Here is a 15892-nt window from a genome sequence, read left to right as displayed (position 1 = left end):
CTTTCTTTTTTTTTTAAGGGAGAACTTTCAAGTCAAGGGCCAATAAGATGACACATTAGATCCTTTCTAAACACCCACATTAACTCTCAAAACCTCCCCGACGAGGAAGTATGCATTGTATGCAGAGCAATTACAAATGAATTCATAAGAGGAAGGAGAGAAATTCCACAACAAAGTCCTTATGAATCTACATCTGCTGACTAATGCTTCAAGTGGTCACTCAGCACTTCCCCCTCACCAGCTTCTACATATCTTTCTATAGTTCAAACACTGACTGATGGGCATGTACCCTAAAGTCCAGCTTGGTATACCTCCCTCCCCCATAATCCCTTTTTAGAGACTCTGTCATTCTCCTGCCCTCCAACTGTTCGATAAGTGATGAACACTGATTTTTTAGATCATGTGAAGAGGAAAGAAATGAAAACATGCTACCTTCTGCCTGGGGCATGGTATTAGAGTGGGAGCCCTCTATAGCCTGTTACAGACTTATCTTTAACATCCTTCCCTTTTCTTGACTCTTGTGTTTGTATTTCAAAGTTTCTATGCAGCTTTGGGCTTCTCATCAGGAATGCTTAGAAGTTCTCTATTTCATTAAGTTCCATTTTTCCCATGTAGGATTAACTCAGTTTAGCTGGATAAGTTATTTTTGGTTGTAAATATATTTTCTTTAGCCATATGGAATATCACATTCTAAGCTTTCTCTGCTCCTTAACAGCAGTGGCTGCTAAATTCTATGTAATCCTGACTGCAATGTTTAGGTGCTTGAATTCTTTTTTTCTGGGTGCTTCCAGCTTTGACCAGGACAGGGGTAGGGAACCTTTGGCCTTGAGGCCACATGTGTGGCCTTCTAGGTCCTTGGGTGCAGCCTTTTGATTGAGTCCAAGTTTTACAGAACAAATTTTTTCATTAAGGGAATTTGTTCTGTTAAGTTTGGATTCATTCAAAGGGCCACACTTGAGGACCTAGAGGGCCACATGGGGCCTTGAGGCCACAGGTTCCCCTCCCCCGGACCAGGAAGTTTGGGATTTTGGCTACAATGTTACTAGTTTTTACTTTGGGGCTTCTTTCAGGAGGCAGCCGATATCTCTCTCTCTCTCTCTTTTTTTTTGTGACTTACTGGTAGTCTAATGATTCTTAAATTATCGCTCCTTGATCTACTTGTTTAGTCAGTTGTTTCTGATATTGTATATTTAAAACTTCTAATTTTTTCCATCTTTTGACTTTGTTTTAACATTTCTTGTTTTCTCATGGAGACTTTAACTACCATTTAGTCTGTTTTAATTTTCAAGGAGTCTATTGCTTGGGCAAGTATTTATTCTTCTTGTGATAGCTGTTAATTCTCTTTTCCATTCCTTTCTCCATAACTCTCATTTCTTTTCCACTTGTGTCCTCTAGTGCTGAGGCTGCGTTTTTCTGGGAGGCTTTGCTCATAAATGTTGTAGAATCATTTGCTTTTTCTGGGTTTGTGTCTTGGGTTTCCCTGCCACCATACTATATATCTCTTTACGGTGGGATTCTTCTTTGTTGTTGTTTGCTCATTTTTCTAGCCTCACTTTTTGACCTTAGGATTGTGTTCAGGCCATGCTCTGCACAGTTCTGGAGCGAGTACCTGTGTTTAGTCTTATTTTGTGATCTGAGATCCCACTCCGTTCCAGTGGTCAGAGCCACACAGCTAAGCTTACTTCTCTACTTGCTCCTGGATCAGAGTACAGCCTAAGGTCTGTGACCACTCATTGCCCTGGGCTACTACTTCTAAGTGATCCTTTCTCTTGTTCCTACTGGATCTGTGAGTGACAGAGCTTCCAGGTGGCACCTATTCCTGCTCTCTGTACAAGGTCAGGCACTTCTGTGCCAGATTTGAAACATCTTCTTGTTTTGGTACACAGTTGTGGTCAGTCCTTCAGATCAGTGCCTATGCTTGAAGACTCTGTTTGCTATGTTCCTAGCTAGACCAGACCCTTCTGACAGTGTCCTGATGCTAACCTGGGCTGGAAAAGTGATTCACTGTGATTTTTTTTTCTTATATTTTCTGAGTAGGCCTTGATTTGGAATATCAACTAGATTTTTATGGAGTAGTTGTCAGGGAGAATTTGACTATTTTCTTTCCTTTCACTCCACCACCTTGGCTGTTCTCACCTTTCTCTTTTAATTCAAACTGTACTGATTTTGTTTGTACAAACACTTTTAAATGTTAAGAAATCAAAATTGGCCGTTTTATATCTTATCATCATTTCTATCCCTTGTTTCGTGAAGAACTTTTCCCTTATTTATTGTTTTTTAAATTTTTTTTATTAATTTATTTTGAGATATCAACAATCACTTCCATAAGCTTTTGAGTTTTAAATTTTCTCTGCTTCCCTCCACTCCTCCCTCCCCAAGATGACATGCAATCTGATGTAGGCTATACATATCCATTCCTATTAAACATGTTTTCATATTAGTCATGTTGTAAGGAAGAATTAGAACCAATAGGAGGAACCACAAGAAAAAGGAAACAAAACAAAACAGAAGAAAAAGAAAACAGCAAATAGTATGCTTCGATCTGCATTCAAACTCCATAGTTCTTTCCTTGGATGTGGACAGAATTTTCCATCATGAGACTTTTGGAGATATCTTAGATCTCTCTTATTCATTGTTACAGAATATTGACTTCAATGCCCCTCCAGTTTGTTTATGATGTGACCTTTTGATTTCAGTGATGAATCTATTTAAAGCTTATTCTGTTATATGATGTGAGGGGTTTGTCTAAAGCTAATTTGTACCACATTTGTTGCCAGTTTTCCCAGAAATTTAGATTGAATAGTGAGTTTTTACCCTAGTAATTAGGAGTCCTTAAATTTATTAAATATTATTGAATGTTGCTATGTTTTATTGCTTCTGGGTCTTGGTCTCATTTGGTCTCATAATTTGTCTCATTTATTAACTTTCGTATTTTCAACTTTTCACATTTCAAAACCAAATAGTTTTGATAATTTTTACTTTGTAGTATAGTTGGAGATCTGGTACTGCCAGGCCACCTTCATTCCCACTTTTAAAAAATTATTTCCCTAGAAATTCTTGGTCTGTTGTTCCACCAGATAAATTTAATTATACAAAATGACCCTTTGGAAGTTTGATTAGTTTGATACTAAATATATAATTTAACTTAAATAATATTGTAATTTTTGTTATATTCACATAGTTCAACCATAAGTCATTGTTATTTCCCCAATTATCTAATTTTGTCTTTTATTTCTGTAAAGAATGTTTTATGGTTATATTAATATAATTCCTACTGTGTCTTGGTAAGTAGACTCCCAAGCATTTTATGTAATTTATAGTTATTTTGAATAGAATTTCCTTTTGTATCTCTTCCTGCTGAGTTTTGGTGGTCATACATAGAAAGGCAGGTGATGTCTCTTCATCTGTTTTTATAGCCTGCTAATTCATTGACCTTATGAATTATTGCAATAAAATTTTTAATTGAATCTCTAGAGTTCTAGTAGATGTGGGCAGTTTTATTTTTATGATATTTTAAAACTTGATATCTAGGCTTTTTATCTGGCCATGGTTTTCAGGGATTTTGATGCTTCTGAAATTATCTCTCTGACATTTTCTGGGTTGGTGATTTCTGATAGCAGATACCTCTCATGCTCTTCCTTTTTTCCTACAAGCTTTTCTTTTTGTTCTAATATTTTCTGTCTCAAGGAATCATTGATTTCTCTTTGCATCCTCATATTTTTCAGGAGTTCACTGCTTTAGTAAGGTTTCCTACTTTATGTTGTAAGTTTTTTATTCATCTAGTTTTTTCCTTTATCTAATTTTGTTTCTTTATCTCTTGTTCCTTTCTTTGAGCCACACTTGCAGTCATTCCTTTTGATGGGCACTACTTTATCCTTGTTAAATTACTCTCTTCTCTTTGCTTAATTTTTTAGGCTTCTCTTAATCCAGGATACTTTTTTCTTTCACTGAATCCTTCTGTTTGCTCATATCTCTAGCCTGTTTTTGCAGCTCCTTTCCTTTCTGCATTTTTAGATAGGGTTGGCAGGCCCTGTTTGGTGCTGCCTCCTCTGTATTTTGGATGCTGCTGCCATTTTAACTCTGGGTGGGGTTGGCGTGGTCTAGGCCCTGCCCTCCATCCTTAGCTTCTTCCTGTCTCTCCTGGTGTAGTTGATGGCCTCAGCCTTTCTCTGTCTCTTTTTTCCTTGCATAATTAATCTCTAGTCAGGAATTTATTTCTTTCACTGCTGTGACCCTTACATGCTCCAATGAGATGCCTGAGATTGTGTTGGTCTCAGGTTTACTGCAAAGCCCCCTAGCATGTGCACCCAATCATTGAGATGGTCTTGTCTTCTGCTGTGAGTTCAAGTGCTCCAAAGTGTGCGTGGTCCTATCTCTTCTCTAGGTGGCAAATTATGGGGGGTGCTTGGAAGGGAGCAGAACAGAGACAAGTCATAGTCAAGATCCCACTGGCTTCATGTTCTCATTACTAGAGCTCAGACTGGCTTCCCCCTTCCCTGGTGAAATCTCACTCAAAGTACCTGCAGATCCATTTGAGTCAGTGTTTTGCCAAGTCCTGGGAAAAAAGAAGGGTCATTTAAGCATGGGATTGGAGCTATAGATTCACCTTCACTTTTTGACCTTCTTCAAGTTGGAGGATATTGTCCTAGGAACTGCATGAAAGCAGAAGGATTTAAATTAACCACACGTCATCCATAAAATGAATGGTTTGGATGTAGGTTGTTAAATGTAATAAAAAGTAACATAGCAAATCCTTATCTCCCTGCCTTGCTTCGAGTGTAAAAATGTCCTAACTACAGGAGACTAATTTGTCAAAGAGCTAACAGTGGTAATAGGTCCATTAAACCTCCTGGGGACAGGATAATCGTCCACTCATGAGGCAGCATCAAATGAGAAAAAAAGGGCTGGATATGGAATCAGAGAATAGTGATTCAGACACCAGCTTTGTTACTTACTACCTGTGTGACTTTGGGAAAATCATTTAATTTCCTTGACTTTCTGTTTTCTGAGAGATTGAACTAAAAATTCTATCTTTTAGCTCTAAATGTCCATATGCCACTTACTATTTTATTATTCCTTCAGCTACTGTTACCCATAATATGGACTTGTTAGTACAGGTGGCTAAGATACATTCTTTTTTTTTTTTCCTGCTTAGGCAATCAGGTTTAAGTGACTTGCCCAGGGTCACACAGCTAGTAAGTGTTAAGTGTCTGAGGCTAGATTTGAACTCAGGTCCTCCTGACTCCGAAGCCAGAGCTCTATTCACTGCGCCACCTAGCTGACCCCAAGATACATTCTTAATAGTGATAATCATAATCAATCAATCATTTAACAAGCATTTAGTAAAAGCCTACTATGTTTGGGCCAAATACTGTCTTAGGTATTGGAGAGAAAAAGATAAAAATGAAACAGCGTCTGCCTTCAAGGAGCATACATTCTGTCAGAGGAGACAACATGGACATATGAGTATGTGTTGGGGAGGAGAAGCATTAGCAGCTGGGGGAGTGGGAGGCAACAACAGCCTTATGTAGGAAGTATTATGTACAAACTGAGTTTTTAAGAAAACTAGGGATTCTTTTTTTTTTTAAAGGCAATTGGGGTTAAGTGACTTGCCCTGGGTCACGCAGCTAGTAAGTGTCAAGTGTTTGGTTTGAGGTCAAATTTGAACTCAGGTCTTCCTGACTTCAGGGCTGGTGCTGTATCCACTTCGCCACCTAGCTGCCCCTACTTTTTCCTCTTAGAATCCCTAGTTTTAGGGGCAGCTGGATGGCACAGTGGATAGAGTGCTGGTCTTGGAATCAGGAAGACTCATCTTTCTTAGTTCAAATCCAGCCTCAGACATTTTCTAGCTGTGTGACCCTGGGCAAGTCTCTTAATTCTGTTTACCTCAGTTTCTTTATCTGTAAAATGAGCCAGAGAAAGAAATGCAAATCACTCCAGTATCTTTGCCAAGAAAACCCCAAATGGGGTCACAAGGAGTCGGACACAACTGAAATGACTAAACAATAACAAGAAGAAAAAGTAAGGATGAAATTCATTATAGGCATGTGGGACAGCCAGTGCACAGAAATGGAGACAAAGATGTAACATCATGGGTAGGGATGGTTGGCTTGTACAGTACATGAAGAAGAGTAACGTATGAGAATGCTGGACATGTGGGCTGGAACCAAGTTGTGAAGGGCTTTAAATAACAAACAGAGGAATTTATAATTGATCCTAGAGGTATTAGGGAGCAGCTAATTGAATAGGGAAGGGACATGATCAGAGCTGGGCAGAAGAAGTACAGTTAGTAATCCCAAGCCTATTTCCTAGGTTTCATCCCTGGGCAGAAGACAATGCCTTTCTACACCTCCCACCTCCCCCCGCCATGACAACTGACATTATTCTGCCTAGTATCATAAGAGGACGAGAGAATAGAAATAACTCTGTGCAAGCCATCACAACGTTTGTTAAAAAAACTCCAAATTCTCTCGAGTTCATGGTGGGTCAAGAGCATCATCTCCTTCAATGAAGGACATTCCTACATTCCAGTTACAAAGTAGGACTTTGGGAAGGAGAGCAGTGGTAGCTTGCTACCTTGGGAAATTTGGCCTGGTATCCTGGGTTCCTGGAAGCTTGCTCGGTCTGCTTGGTAGGAGTCTTTCGATTCTATGAGAAAATCATTCATGAATTGGTTATTTTTTCCAGAATTTTGGGCAAAAGGATTTTAGCTTTCTGAATTGGTTCAAAAAAAAAAAGATAGGTTAAATATTTTCCGACTAATATTTTTGATGTTTTAAAATGTGGGTCAGGAGAGGAGACAGTGACATACAGAGCTATTTTTTTAAAAAGCACTCTTATGCCTTTTGGGAATAGCTCGCTAAAAATGACCTGTTTTGCTGACTCAGTGGTTTTTACTGTCTCCTGTTATTCAAGCAGGCATAATACTTCACAAGACAATTTTTGAACAGGGTTATGGAACTGAGGGAGAGTCAATTAACCTGATGTATGGGGTGGCTGGTAGATAAAAGGAGTTAGGAAATAGTATAGTTTTTTACTTCTCTTTCTAGCTCTGTTTTGGCTGGCAGAAGGACTTAGGGAAAATCCATGAAGAGGTGTTTATTAATGATCTGTTAGAGGCCCAGTTCTGTACTAGATGCTGTCAGGTTTGCAGAAGAGGTCTAAAACATGTGTTACATGTAAGTTCTAGCTCTTATTATAAGAAGCTTATAACCTATTTGTGGAGATAATACTAATGCACATGAAACTATAAGTATAATGAAGAATATAATTAATTGATGAATTATAGAGTCATTGAATCAAATTGAAGGGGAAGAAGGAAGCAAATAAGCCTTTATTAAGCACCTACTATGTGTAGGGACTATGTGCTTCCCAGGAAGCAGCTAGGTTGCTCAGTGGATAGCGCTCTGGGCCTGGAGTCAGGAAGACCTGAGTTTAAATCTGGCCCCAGACACTTACTAGCTGTGTAACTCTGGGCAAGTCACTTAATCTCTGTTTGCCTTGTTGTAGTTTGTCCTTCATTTTTTTTTGGTTTTTTTGGTTAGGCAATGGGGTTAAGTGACTTGCCCAGGGTCACATAGCTAGTAATTGTTATGTGTCTGAGGCCGGATTTGAACTCAGGTCCTCCTGAATCCAGGGCCAGTGCTCTATCCACTGCGCCACCTAGCTGCCCCTGTCGTTCATTTCTGAAGAGGACCGATGACGTCATGGGGTGATGTGTTGATTTGTGCATGAATTGGAGTTAAGTGAGGCAGAGTTGCACAAAGTCATCAGCCTCACTTTCTCTTCCAGAGTCACTGGAGTCCAGGGGCAGGACAAAAGTCAGGATGACTGATGATGACCCGGGATGCAGTAGATGACCTTGGCAGCTTTGAAGTATGACCAAGCTCTAAGTGTTCCATAGCTCCTGCTTCAGCCACCTTCATGGCTATAGGAGTGAATTGTTCTCATCTGCCCATTCTGCTGGGGAAGCCTTCACATACTTGGGGTAGGGTTCCCCCTAACTCACCAATGAGTTTGAGACGTATTGGTTTCCCTCGACCTGGTTTAGCCCATTTACTGAGATGGTTTTACTGGAGTGTGGCCACTGCTCCTGCTATAGTTTCTTGGAGCCACAGGTGAGAGTTCAGTGACTGGCTGGATAGCAAAGGTGGATGAGCAGCCCTGAAAAGGGGTCGGCAAGCCCTCACACCAGAGGTGCTAGTTTTCGCTTCACACCTTGTACACCCCTTAATCCTTTGCTTTAATCCACTGGAGAAGGAAATGGCAAACCACTCCAGTATCTTTGCCAAGAAAACCCCACAGGTCACAAAGAGTCCGACATGAATAAACAACTCAACAACAACAACAACATGCCAGGCACTGTGCTAAATGCTTTGCAAATATTATTTGATTGCTTAAAATCTACCTCAGAGGTCAACAAATCCCACACCTTAATTTTATGCCAGATTGGTAAAGTTACTTGCTTTTGGTCACTTGGTTTTATTTTTAAGTGTTACAAAAGTTCACAAAAGGTGACAGTAATGAGGGGTCAGGAAAGGTCTCACGGATGAGGTAGGAGTTAAGCTGGGTCTTTAAAGATAGAGAAGCAAAAGGAGATGACAGTACATTCCAGGTGAGAGCAGGTGTGAAGTCACAGAAATTGTAATGATTCACTGGCATATCATGGGCTCATTATATATACCCTCATTAGCGTGGACTATGTAGCTTACTGACAGGTCTTGTTATATCTCCTTTCTTCCCCCTCCATCAAATCACTCATCCTTCAAATCACCAGCAGACTGATTTTTTAGATCTAGTCATGTCATTCCTAGTGGCACAGTAGATGTAGTGCTGGGCTTGGAGTCAGGAAGATTCATCTTCCTGAGTTCACATCTGGCCTCAGACACTTGCCAGATGTGTGACCCTCGGCAAGTCACTTAACTCTGTTTGCCTTGGTTTCTTCATCTGTAAAATGACCTGGAGAAGGAAATGGCAAACCATTCCAGTATCTGCTGAAAAAAACCCCAAATGGGGTCATAAAGAATTGGACAGGACTGAAAAGGACTGGAGAGCAATACGGCATTTCTTTGCTCGAAATCTTACAATGGTTCTCAGTTTTCTATCACATAAAGTTCAAATTTTTAGCTTGGCATTCAAGGCCCTCCACATTCTGCTGGAACTCTTCCTTCTCTGTATTCTTATATATTGCTGCCCTTTATATAACTCTATGACACCTGTCATTCCTCCCCGACCCCTACTCTATGCTCTCCTGTCAACGTGCATTTGCTTCATTTCCCCCCTTCCTCAAACTCACCTCAAGTTTCTCTGAAGCCTTCTCTCATCTCTACCCAAGGATGATCTTCCTTACTCCTAAGTACTACTACTTCATTTGTACCTCCCTATGGACTTTTCATTTATTATTTTGTATTATTATCATTTGAGGAGCAGCATGGTATAGTGAAAGGAGAGTTGGTCTCTGAGTCAGGAGGACCTGGGTTGAAGTCCTTAACCTATAATGTCTATGTGTGACCCTGCTCAAGTCACTTGATTTATCAGTACCCAAGGCATCTCTCTAAATTATAACAATAAAATCATGAATCTTGGCCAAAAAAAAAAAAAGAAAAAGTCATTTGTGTATGTGTCATATCCCTTTACTAAACTGTAAGCTCTAAGGGAACAAGAACTGTGCCTTATCTAAACTTGAGTCTAGCACAACATCATCATGCAGGCAGTGATTAATGGATATATTTGAGTTAAATTCTGCAGCTATAGTCCTAAGCTCAGGGAGCCAGCTAGGAGTGGCTTGCTATCTGACTGTTAAATTTTCAGCATGAATATTTACACCTTGGAAATCTGCAAACTATAGAAATCAGGTCTTGACATTGTTTTGTTAATTGCTTAGGCTTAATAAAATGATGAAGAAAATGTTAATAATATAGATTAAACTTATAAGTGGGTCTTGAAATCATTTTTTTGAGAGCTGGTTGTTAAATATTTTACTAGCACATACCTGAATTCTGAGCCTCCTTGTGACATAGATGAAACCCTGGATTTTTGAAGGCTATCTTGTGGATTGCAAGCTCTGAAATGTCCTATAAGATGAAAAAACTTCAAGTTGAAGACTGATGATGTACTGTGTGGCTATTGTCCAAGTATCAAGCTAAATCTGGAGATGCTCATTACTGGGTTGGCCACAAGGGGATGGATTTTTTTGGCCACAACAACTTCTGAAGACTCCCTCCTACGTCAATGGAAAAGTTGAAATCTGCATTATTATAGGGCTTGCTCACACAGGTGGAATCATACCCTAGAACTATTAAAGTAAGCATTAGGTAGGCATCAAAGACAGGTGTAATGGATAAAGAATTGCCATTGGATTCAGAAAGACCTGGATTTCAAATCCTACCTCTGATTGAGTGTGTGACCCTGGACAAGTCATCTAACCTTTTAGTGCCCCAGGTAGTTCTCTGAGACTAAAAGTTGCAGATCATAAATCTGCATTGGTAGAGGGAATTCCTTACACTTAAGAAATCACTGGGTCAGTCCAAATCATATTTACTGGGTAACAAAAGTTGGTGTTTAGACAATAACAATAGTTGATATCTGCATAGCACTTTAAATTTTACCAAATTATTACATGAATGTTTATCTCATTTAATTCTTATAACAACCCTGGGAGCCAGGTCTTGTATTGCATTACATCACAGGCATCATCATTCCCATGGGGAGGTGGATGCTCAGAGCCTTGCCTGTGGTATAATAGCTGATAAGCACTGGAGCCAGGACTCAAACTGATTTCTCTTGACTCCAAGACCAGCTCTCTTCCCACTGCATCGTAGCATCTTTCTGGATACCTGTAAGGTCCTTTGTCACAAAAGAAAGTAAATTATGTTCATTATACTCTACTTCCAGAGGCAGGAAAGCGTCAAGGTTTTTAGCATGTGTTTAGTCACCAATCAATCACAAGCATTAATTGAGTGCCTACTATGTGCTGGGCACTGTATTAATCAATGGAGATACAAATACAAAACTGAAACAGTCTCTGCCCTCAAGGAGCTTACAGAGAAATAATGTGTATACATCTAAGTAAATATAAAATATATACAAAAGAAGTAATTTCAGGATGGGAGGGGGGAAGCCATCAAAGTTGGAGTGATCAGATAAGAACTCTTAGCACTAAAGTTGACCACTGAAGTTTTTTGAGCAGTGTTTGTGCTTTGGAACTCTTACTTTAACTAGGGTTTTCTTGTTTCTCCCTTTCCCTTTAATTTTAATTTTTTTTCCCAATTATATGTAAACAAAAATTTTTAACATTCCTTTTTTGTGATAGGAAAAAAAAAAACGGGTTGATTTATTCCAAATGGGTCCATTTCAACATGAGGAAGGGAATGAGAGAACATTCCCCCCCCCCCCACCCAGGAGGGCATTCCACTTTCATTCACTCTCTCATCTAAGGGAATGGCTCTAAAATCCATGCCTACCCAAATAAAAATTTTTTTTTTCAAAAAAGGTTACAGTATTTTACAGAATCATGGGATCTTAATTCCTTATAGAAAAGGGATAAGAGGGATATTTTGAGGAAGAGGGAAGAAGGGAGTTCCCCGAAGTGGGGAAAGGTCCTGATTCCCTATGCCCCCGGAAGAACCACACCCCCAGAGGGGGACAGCTAGGATTACAGCACCTAAGACTGCCAAGACTCCACCTTTATCTTTTTTTTTTTTTTTAATGAGGTAGTCGGGGTTAAATGACTTGCCCAGGGTTACACTGCTAGGAAGTATTAAGTAAGTGTCTGAGGCCGCATTTGAACTCAGGTCCTCCTGACTCCAGAGTCGGTGCTCTATTCACTTAGCTACCTAGCCGCCCCCTCTCCCACCTTTATCAAGACAAATAAAATCCCCCCCCTTTCCCTCCCAAACAAATATATATATATATATATATATATATTTTTTTTTTCCTTAAAAAAATTGAAGGCTTCTAAGGATTAAAGTGAACATTGGGCCCTCAGAGGGGTTTCAGGAAGGGCAGACATGATCTCCCTTTTCCCCTTTCCTTCTCGGAGCTGAGTGATATGTCCCAAGCAGAGGAAAGAGAGCCAAGGGGATGAAAGGAAGAATGGACCAAGGACAGAAGGGGCAGGTGGAGCCCCCTGCCTCAACTCTGCCTGCCAGGAGGGAATGGCAGGGCTGGACCGCCGCCTCCTTGGGGTCTTCCAAGGCCACGGTGTGGAGGAGGCTTCTGAAGCTCATCTCAAAGCTCGGGGCACAAGGGGTTGGGACAGGGCTCCTTCCCAGGAGCCTGTGGTCACTGAGAGCCGTGGTCACTGAGAGCCGCGCTCCCGGAGCTCCTGGACAGCTCTATTCTCTCCCCTTCACCTCCTGAAGCTCCTTCCGCACCTCTTCCGGCAGCTCCCGTTTGGCTCTAAGTCATACTCCTTGTGAGCATTGGGGGTCGAGGTAGGGGCCTCCACGTGGAGGACTCGGTCCTAGGCAGGGCCGAGCTGTTCTCCCGCGGCCGCCCAACTGGCTCCTTCTGCGTGGGAAGTCTGGTTTCAGCTTCTTCCTCATTGGCAGGTTCTTCCTTGGCTGGAGGCTTCTCTCCTGCTCCGGGCCAGCATTGCGCTCGTTTCTTCCATTAGCCTTCCCCCGGTGCTCCGGAGGGGGTTGGGGGGGGAGGAGGCCCGGAGGAGTTTGGCTCCTGCGAGGGCTCCAGCCAGGCCTGGGCCCCCCCCCCCCCGCCTCCCCCACCGGGGCCTTGGGCAGACCGCAGTGGGGGTGCTGGGCCCCACCCAGGGCTGGAGGCCCTGCTCCTGAGGGGGCAGTCCAGGGAGTGGGGGTGGGTCGGGGGAGGGGGTTTTGAGGGGGTGGGGACCCTCAGCTGGGGCTCTAGCATTGCAAAGCCGGCGTTCTCTTTCCACCTGCTCCAGGTGCTCCAGCTGTTGCCTCCTCTGCTCCATCTCTTCTGGTGAGGGTCCATTTTGGACAGACCAGGATGCAGGGGGAGGGGGTGGTGGCCCACCTCCTTCTAAGGCCTCCAGGCTTCGCCGTCCCTGCTGCAAACAGAGCGGCATCTTCTTTGCTGCCAAAGTTGAGGCCCCAGACCGGGCGGGCATCCCGCCTGCGTGGCCCGGTTGGACTTGACACCTCGCACGATGGCACAGTTAATGACAACCTGTTGATCTGGTTGCATCCTTCGGCCCACAACACGGAAGGTATTGATTGGTGCTAGGATGGTGGTAGATTTGGACCCTGCTTACGGCCTGGGGCCCTGTCCCAGCCGGTAACCACTTTTTGTTGGTCATCGTAAACCATCACTGTTGCCCAGCTAGAGCAGAGCAGGTTCTCACTCATGGCGGGGCCGGCTGGGCCGCACTGGACTCCCGGACACACCTGGAGGCTCCGGGGAAGGGGCAGGGGAGGGGGTCTGGAGCTCTGGTCAGATCTGGGGCTGGACCCGCCCCGTGGAGGGCTGCTTAACATTCCTTTAAAAGAATTTTGAGTTCCACATTCTTTTCCTCCCTCCTTCCCACTCCCTCTCCTTGAAAAGCTAAGCAATTTGATATAGATTATACATGTGTAGTCATGAAAACACTTTCATATTATCCGTGTTGCAAAGGAGAACAGACAAGAAAAAACAAATAAGGATAATAAAGAAAGTTAAAAAAAAAAAGTATGCCTCAATCTGCATTCAGATTTCATCAGTTCTTTCTCAGGAGGTGGATAGTATTTTTCATCATAAGTCCTTCAGAATTGTTTTGGATCATTATATTGCTGAGAATGGCTAAGCCATTCACAGGTAATCATCCCACAATATTGCTGTTATTGTATACAATATTATCCTGGTTGTGCTCACCTCACTTTACATCAGTTCATGTTAAGTCTTTCCAGGTTTTTTTCAAAGCATTCTGCTCATCATTTCTTACAGCATGATAGTATTTCATCATGACCATATACCACAACTTGTTCAGCCATTCCCCAATTGATGGGCATCCCTGCAATTTTCAGTTCTTTGCCACCACAAAGAGAGCTGCTATAAACATTTAAAAATATATAGGTTATTTTCCTTTTTCACTAATCATCTTTGGAAATGGACTAAGTATTGGTATTGCTGGGTCAAAGGGTATGGCAGTTTTATAGTGCTTGGTGTATATTTCCAAATTGCTCTCCGGAATGATTGGATCAGTTTGCAGCTCCACTAAGAGTGCATTAGTGTTCCAATTTTCCCACATTCCCTCTAACATTTATCATTTTCCTTTTGTGTCATATTAGCCAATCTGATAGGTGTGAAGTGTCTCATAGTTGTTTTAATTTTCATTTCTCTAACCAATAGTGATTTAAAGCATTTTTCATACAACTATAAATAGCTTTGATTTCTTCTTCTGAAAACTGCCTGTTTAAATTGATGATTTATCAATTAAGGAATTATTTATATTCTTATAAATTTGACTCAGTTCTCTATATATTTGAGAAACGAGGCCTTTATCAGAGAAACTCTGGGTGATCTTTTTTTAAAAATAATTTTCCCCTCAATTACGTGTTAAAATGGTTTTTAACATTTTTTTAAACATCTTGAGTTCCAAATTCTATTCCTCTATTCCTCCCTCCCTTTCCCCTTCCCTGAGACAGTAAGTAATCCGATATAGATTACACACATACAATTATAAAACATTTCCATATTAGTCATTTTTTACAAGAAGACTCGAACAAAAAAAGAATGAAAGAAAGAAAGGAAGGAAGGAAGATAGTATGCTTCAGTCTGTATTCAGACAATATCAGTTCTTTCTTTGAAGGTGGATAGCATGTTTCATCATGAGTCCTTTAGGATTGTCTTGGATCATTGTCATGCTGAGAATAGCTAAGCCATTCATATCTAATCATCTTACAATATTGCTGTTACTGTGTACAACAGTCTCCTGGTTCTGTTCACTTTACTATGCATCAGTTCACGTAAGTCTTTCCAGCTTTTTTCTAAAACCATCTTGCTTGTCATTTCCTTTTTTTCCTTAATAGTATTTTTTTCAATTACATGTAAAGATAGTTTTCAACATTCATTTTTGTAAGACTCTGAGTTCCAAATTTTTCTCCCTCCCTCCCAAAGACAGCAAGCAATCTGACACAGATTATGCATGTACAATCATATTAAACGTATTTCCACATTAGTCATATTGTGAAAGAAGAATCGGAACAAAAGGGAAAAACCACAAGAAAGAAAAAACAACAAAAAAATTCAACAAAAAGTGAAAATAATATGCTTCGCTCTGCATTTAGATTTCATAGCTCTTTCTCTGGAGTTAGCATTTTCCATCACGAGTCTTTTGAAATTGTCTTGGATCATAGTATTGCTGAGAATACCTAAGTCTATCATAGTTGATCATCATGCAATATTGCTGTTGCTGTGTACAATGTTCTCCTGCTTCTGATCACTTCACTCTGTATTAGTTCATGCAAGTCTTTCCAGGTTTTTCTGAAACCATCCTGCTTATCATTTCTTATAGTACAATAATATTCCATTACAATCATATGCCACAGCTAGTCCAGCCATTCCCTACTTGATGGGTATCCCCTTGATTTCTGATTCTTAGCCACCACAAAAAGCTGCTATAAATATTTTTGTACAAACAGGACCTTTTTTATGATCTCTTTGGGATGCAGACCTAGCAGTGGTATTGCTGGATCAAAGGGTGCACAGTTTTATAGCCCTTTGGGCATAATTCCAAATTGCTCTTCAGAATGGTTGGATCAGTTCATAACTCCAACTAGGTAACTTTCAATAATCCAAAAAAATCAATGAACTAGAACACTTGAGCCCATATGTATCTTTATTATTATGTCAAATGTAAAAAAAATATAGTGGTCAACTTGCCCTTTGTTTTAAGCAATGGTCATGTAACTTTTTAGCATATATTCTAATTTCC

The 15892-nt window shown here is 41.0% G+C and overlaps 1 pseudogene; it reads right to left on the bottom strand.

Moving 5' to 3' along the window:
• Positions 1–12298: 12298 nt before the first annotated feature.
• On the bottom strand, positions 12299–13328 carry LOC114030097 (annotated as a pseudogene).
• Positions 13329–15892: the final 2564 nt, after the last annotated feature.

This window comes from Vombatus ursinus, unplaced genomic scaffold, assembly GCF_900497805.2.
Source record: "Vombatus ursinus unplaced genomic scaffold, bare-nosed wombat genome assembly UNPS02014945.1, whole genome shotgun sequence".
Lineage (NCBI taxonomy): Eukaryota > Metazoa > Chordata > Mammalia > Diprotodontia > Vombatidae > Vombatus > Vombatus ursinus.
This window is presented reverse-complemented; position numbering and strand designations above follow the sequence as displayed.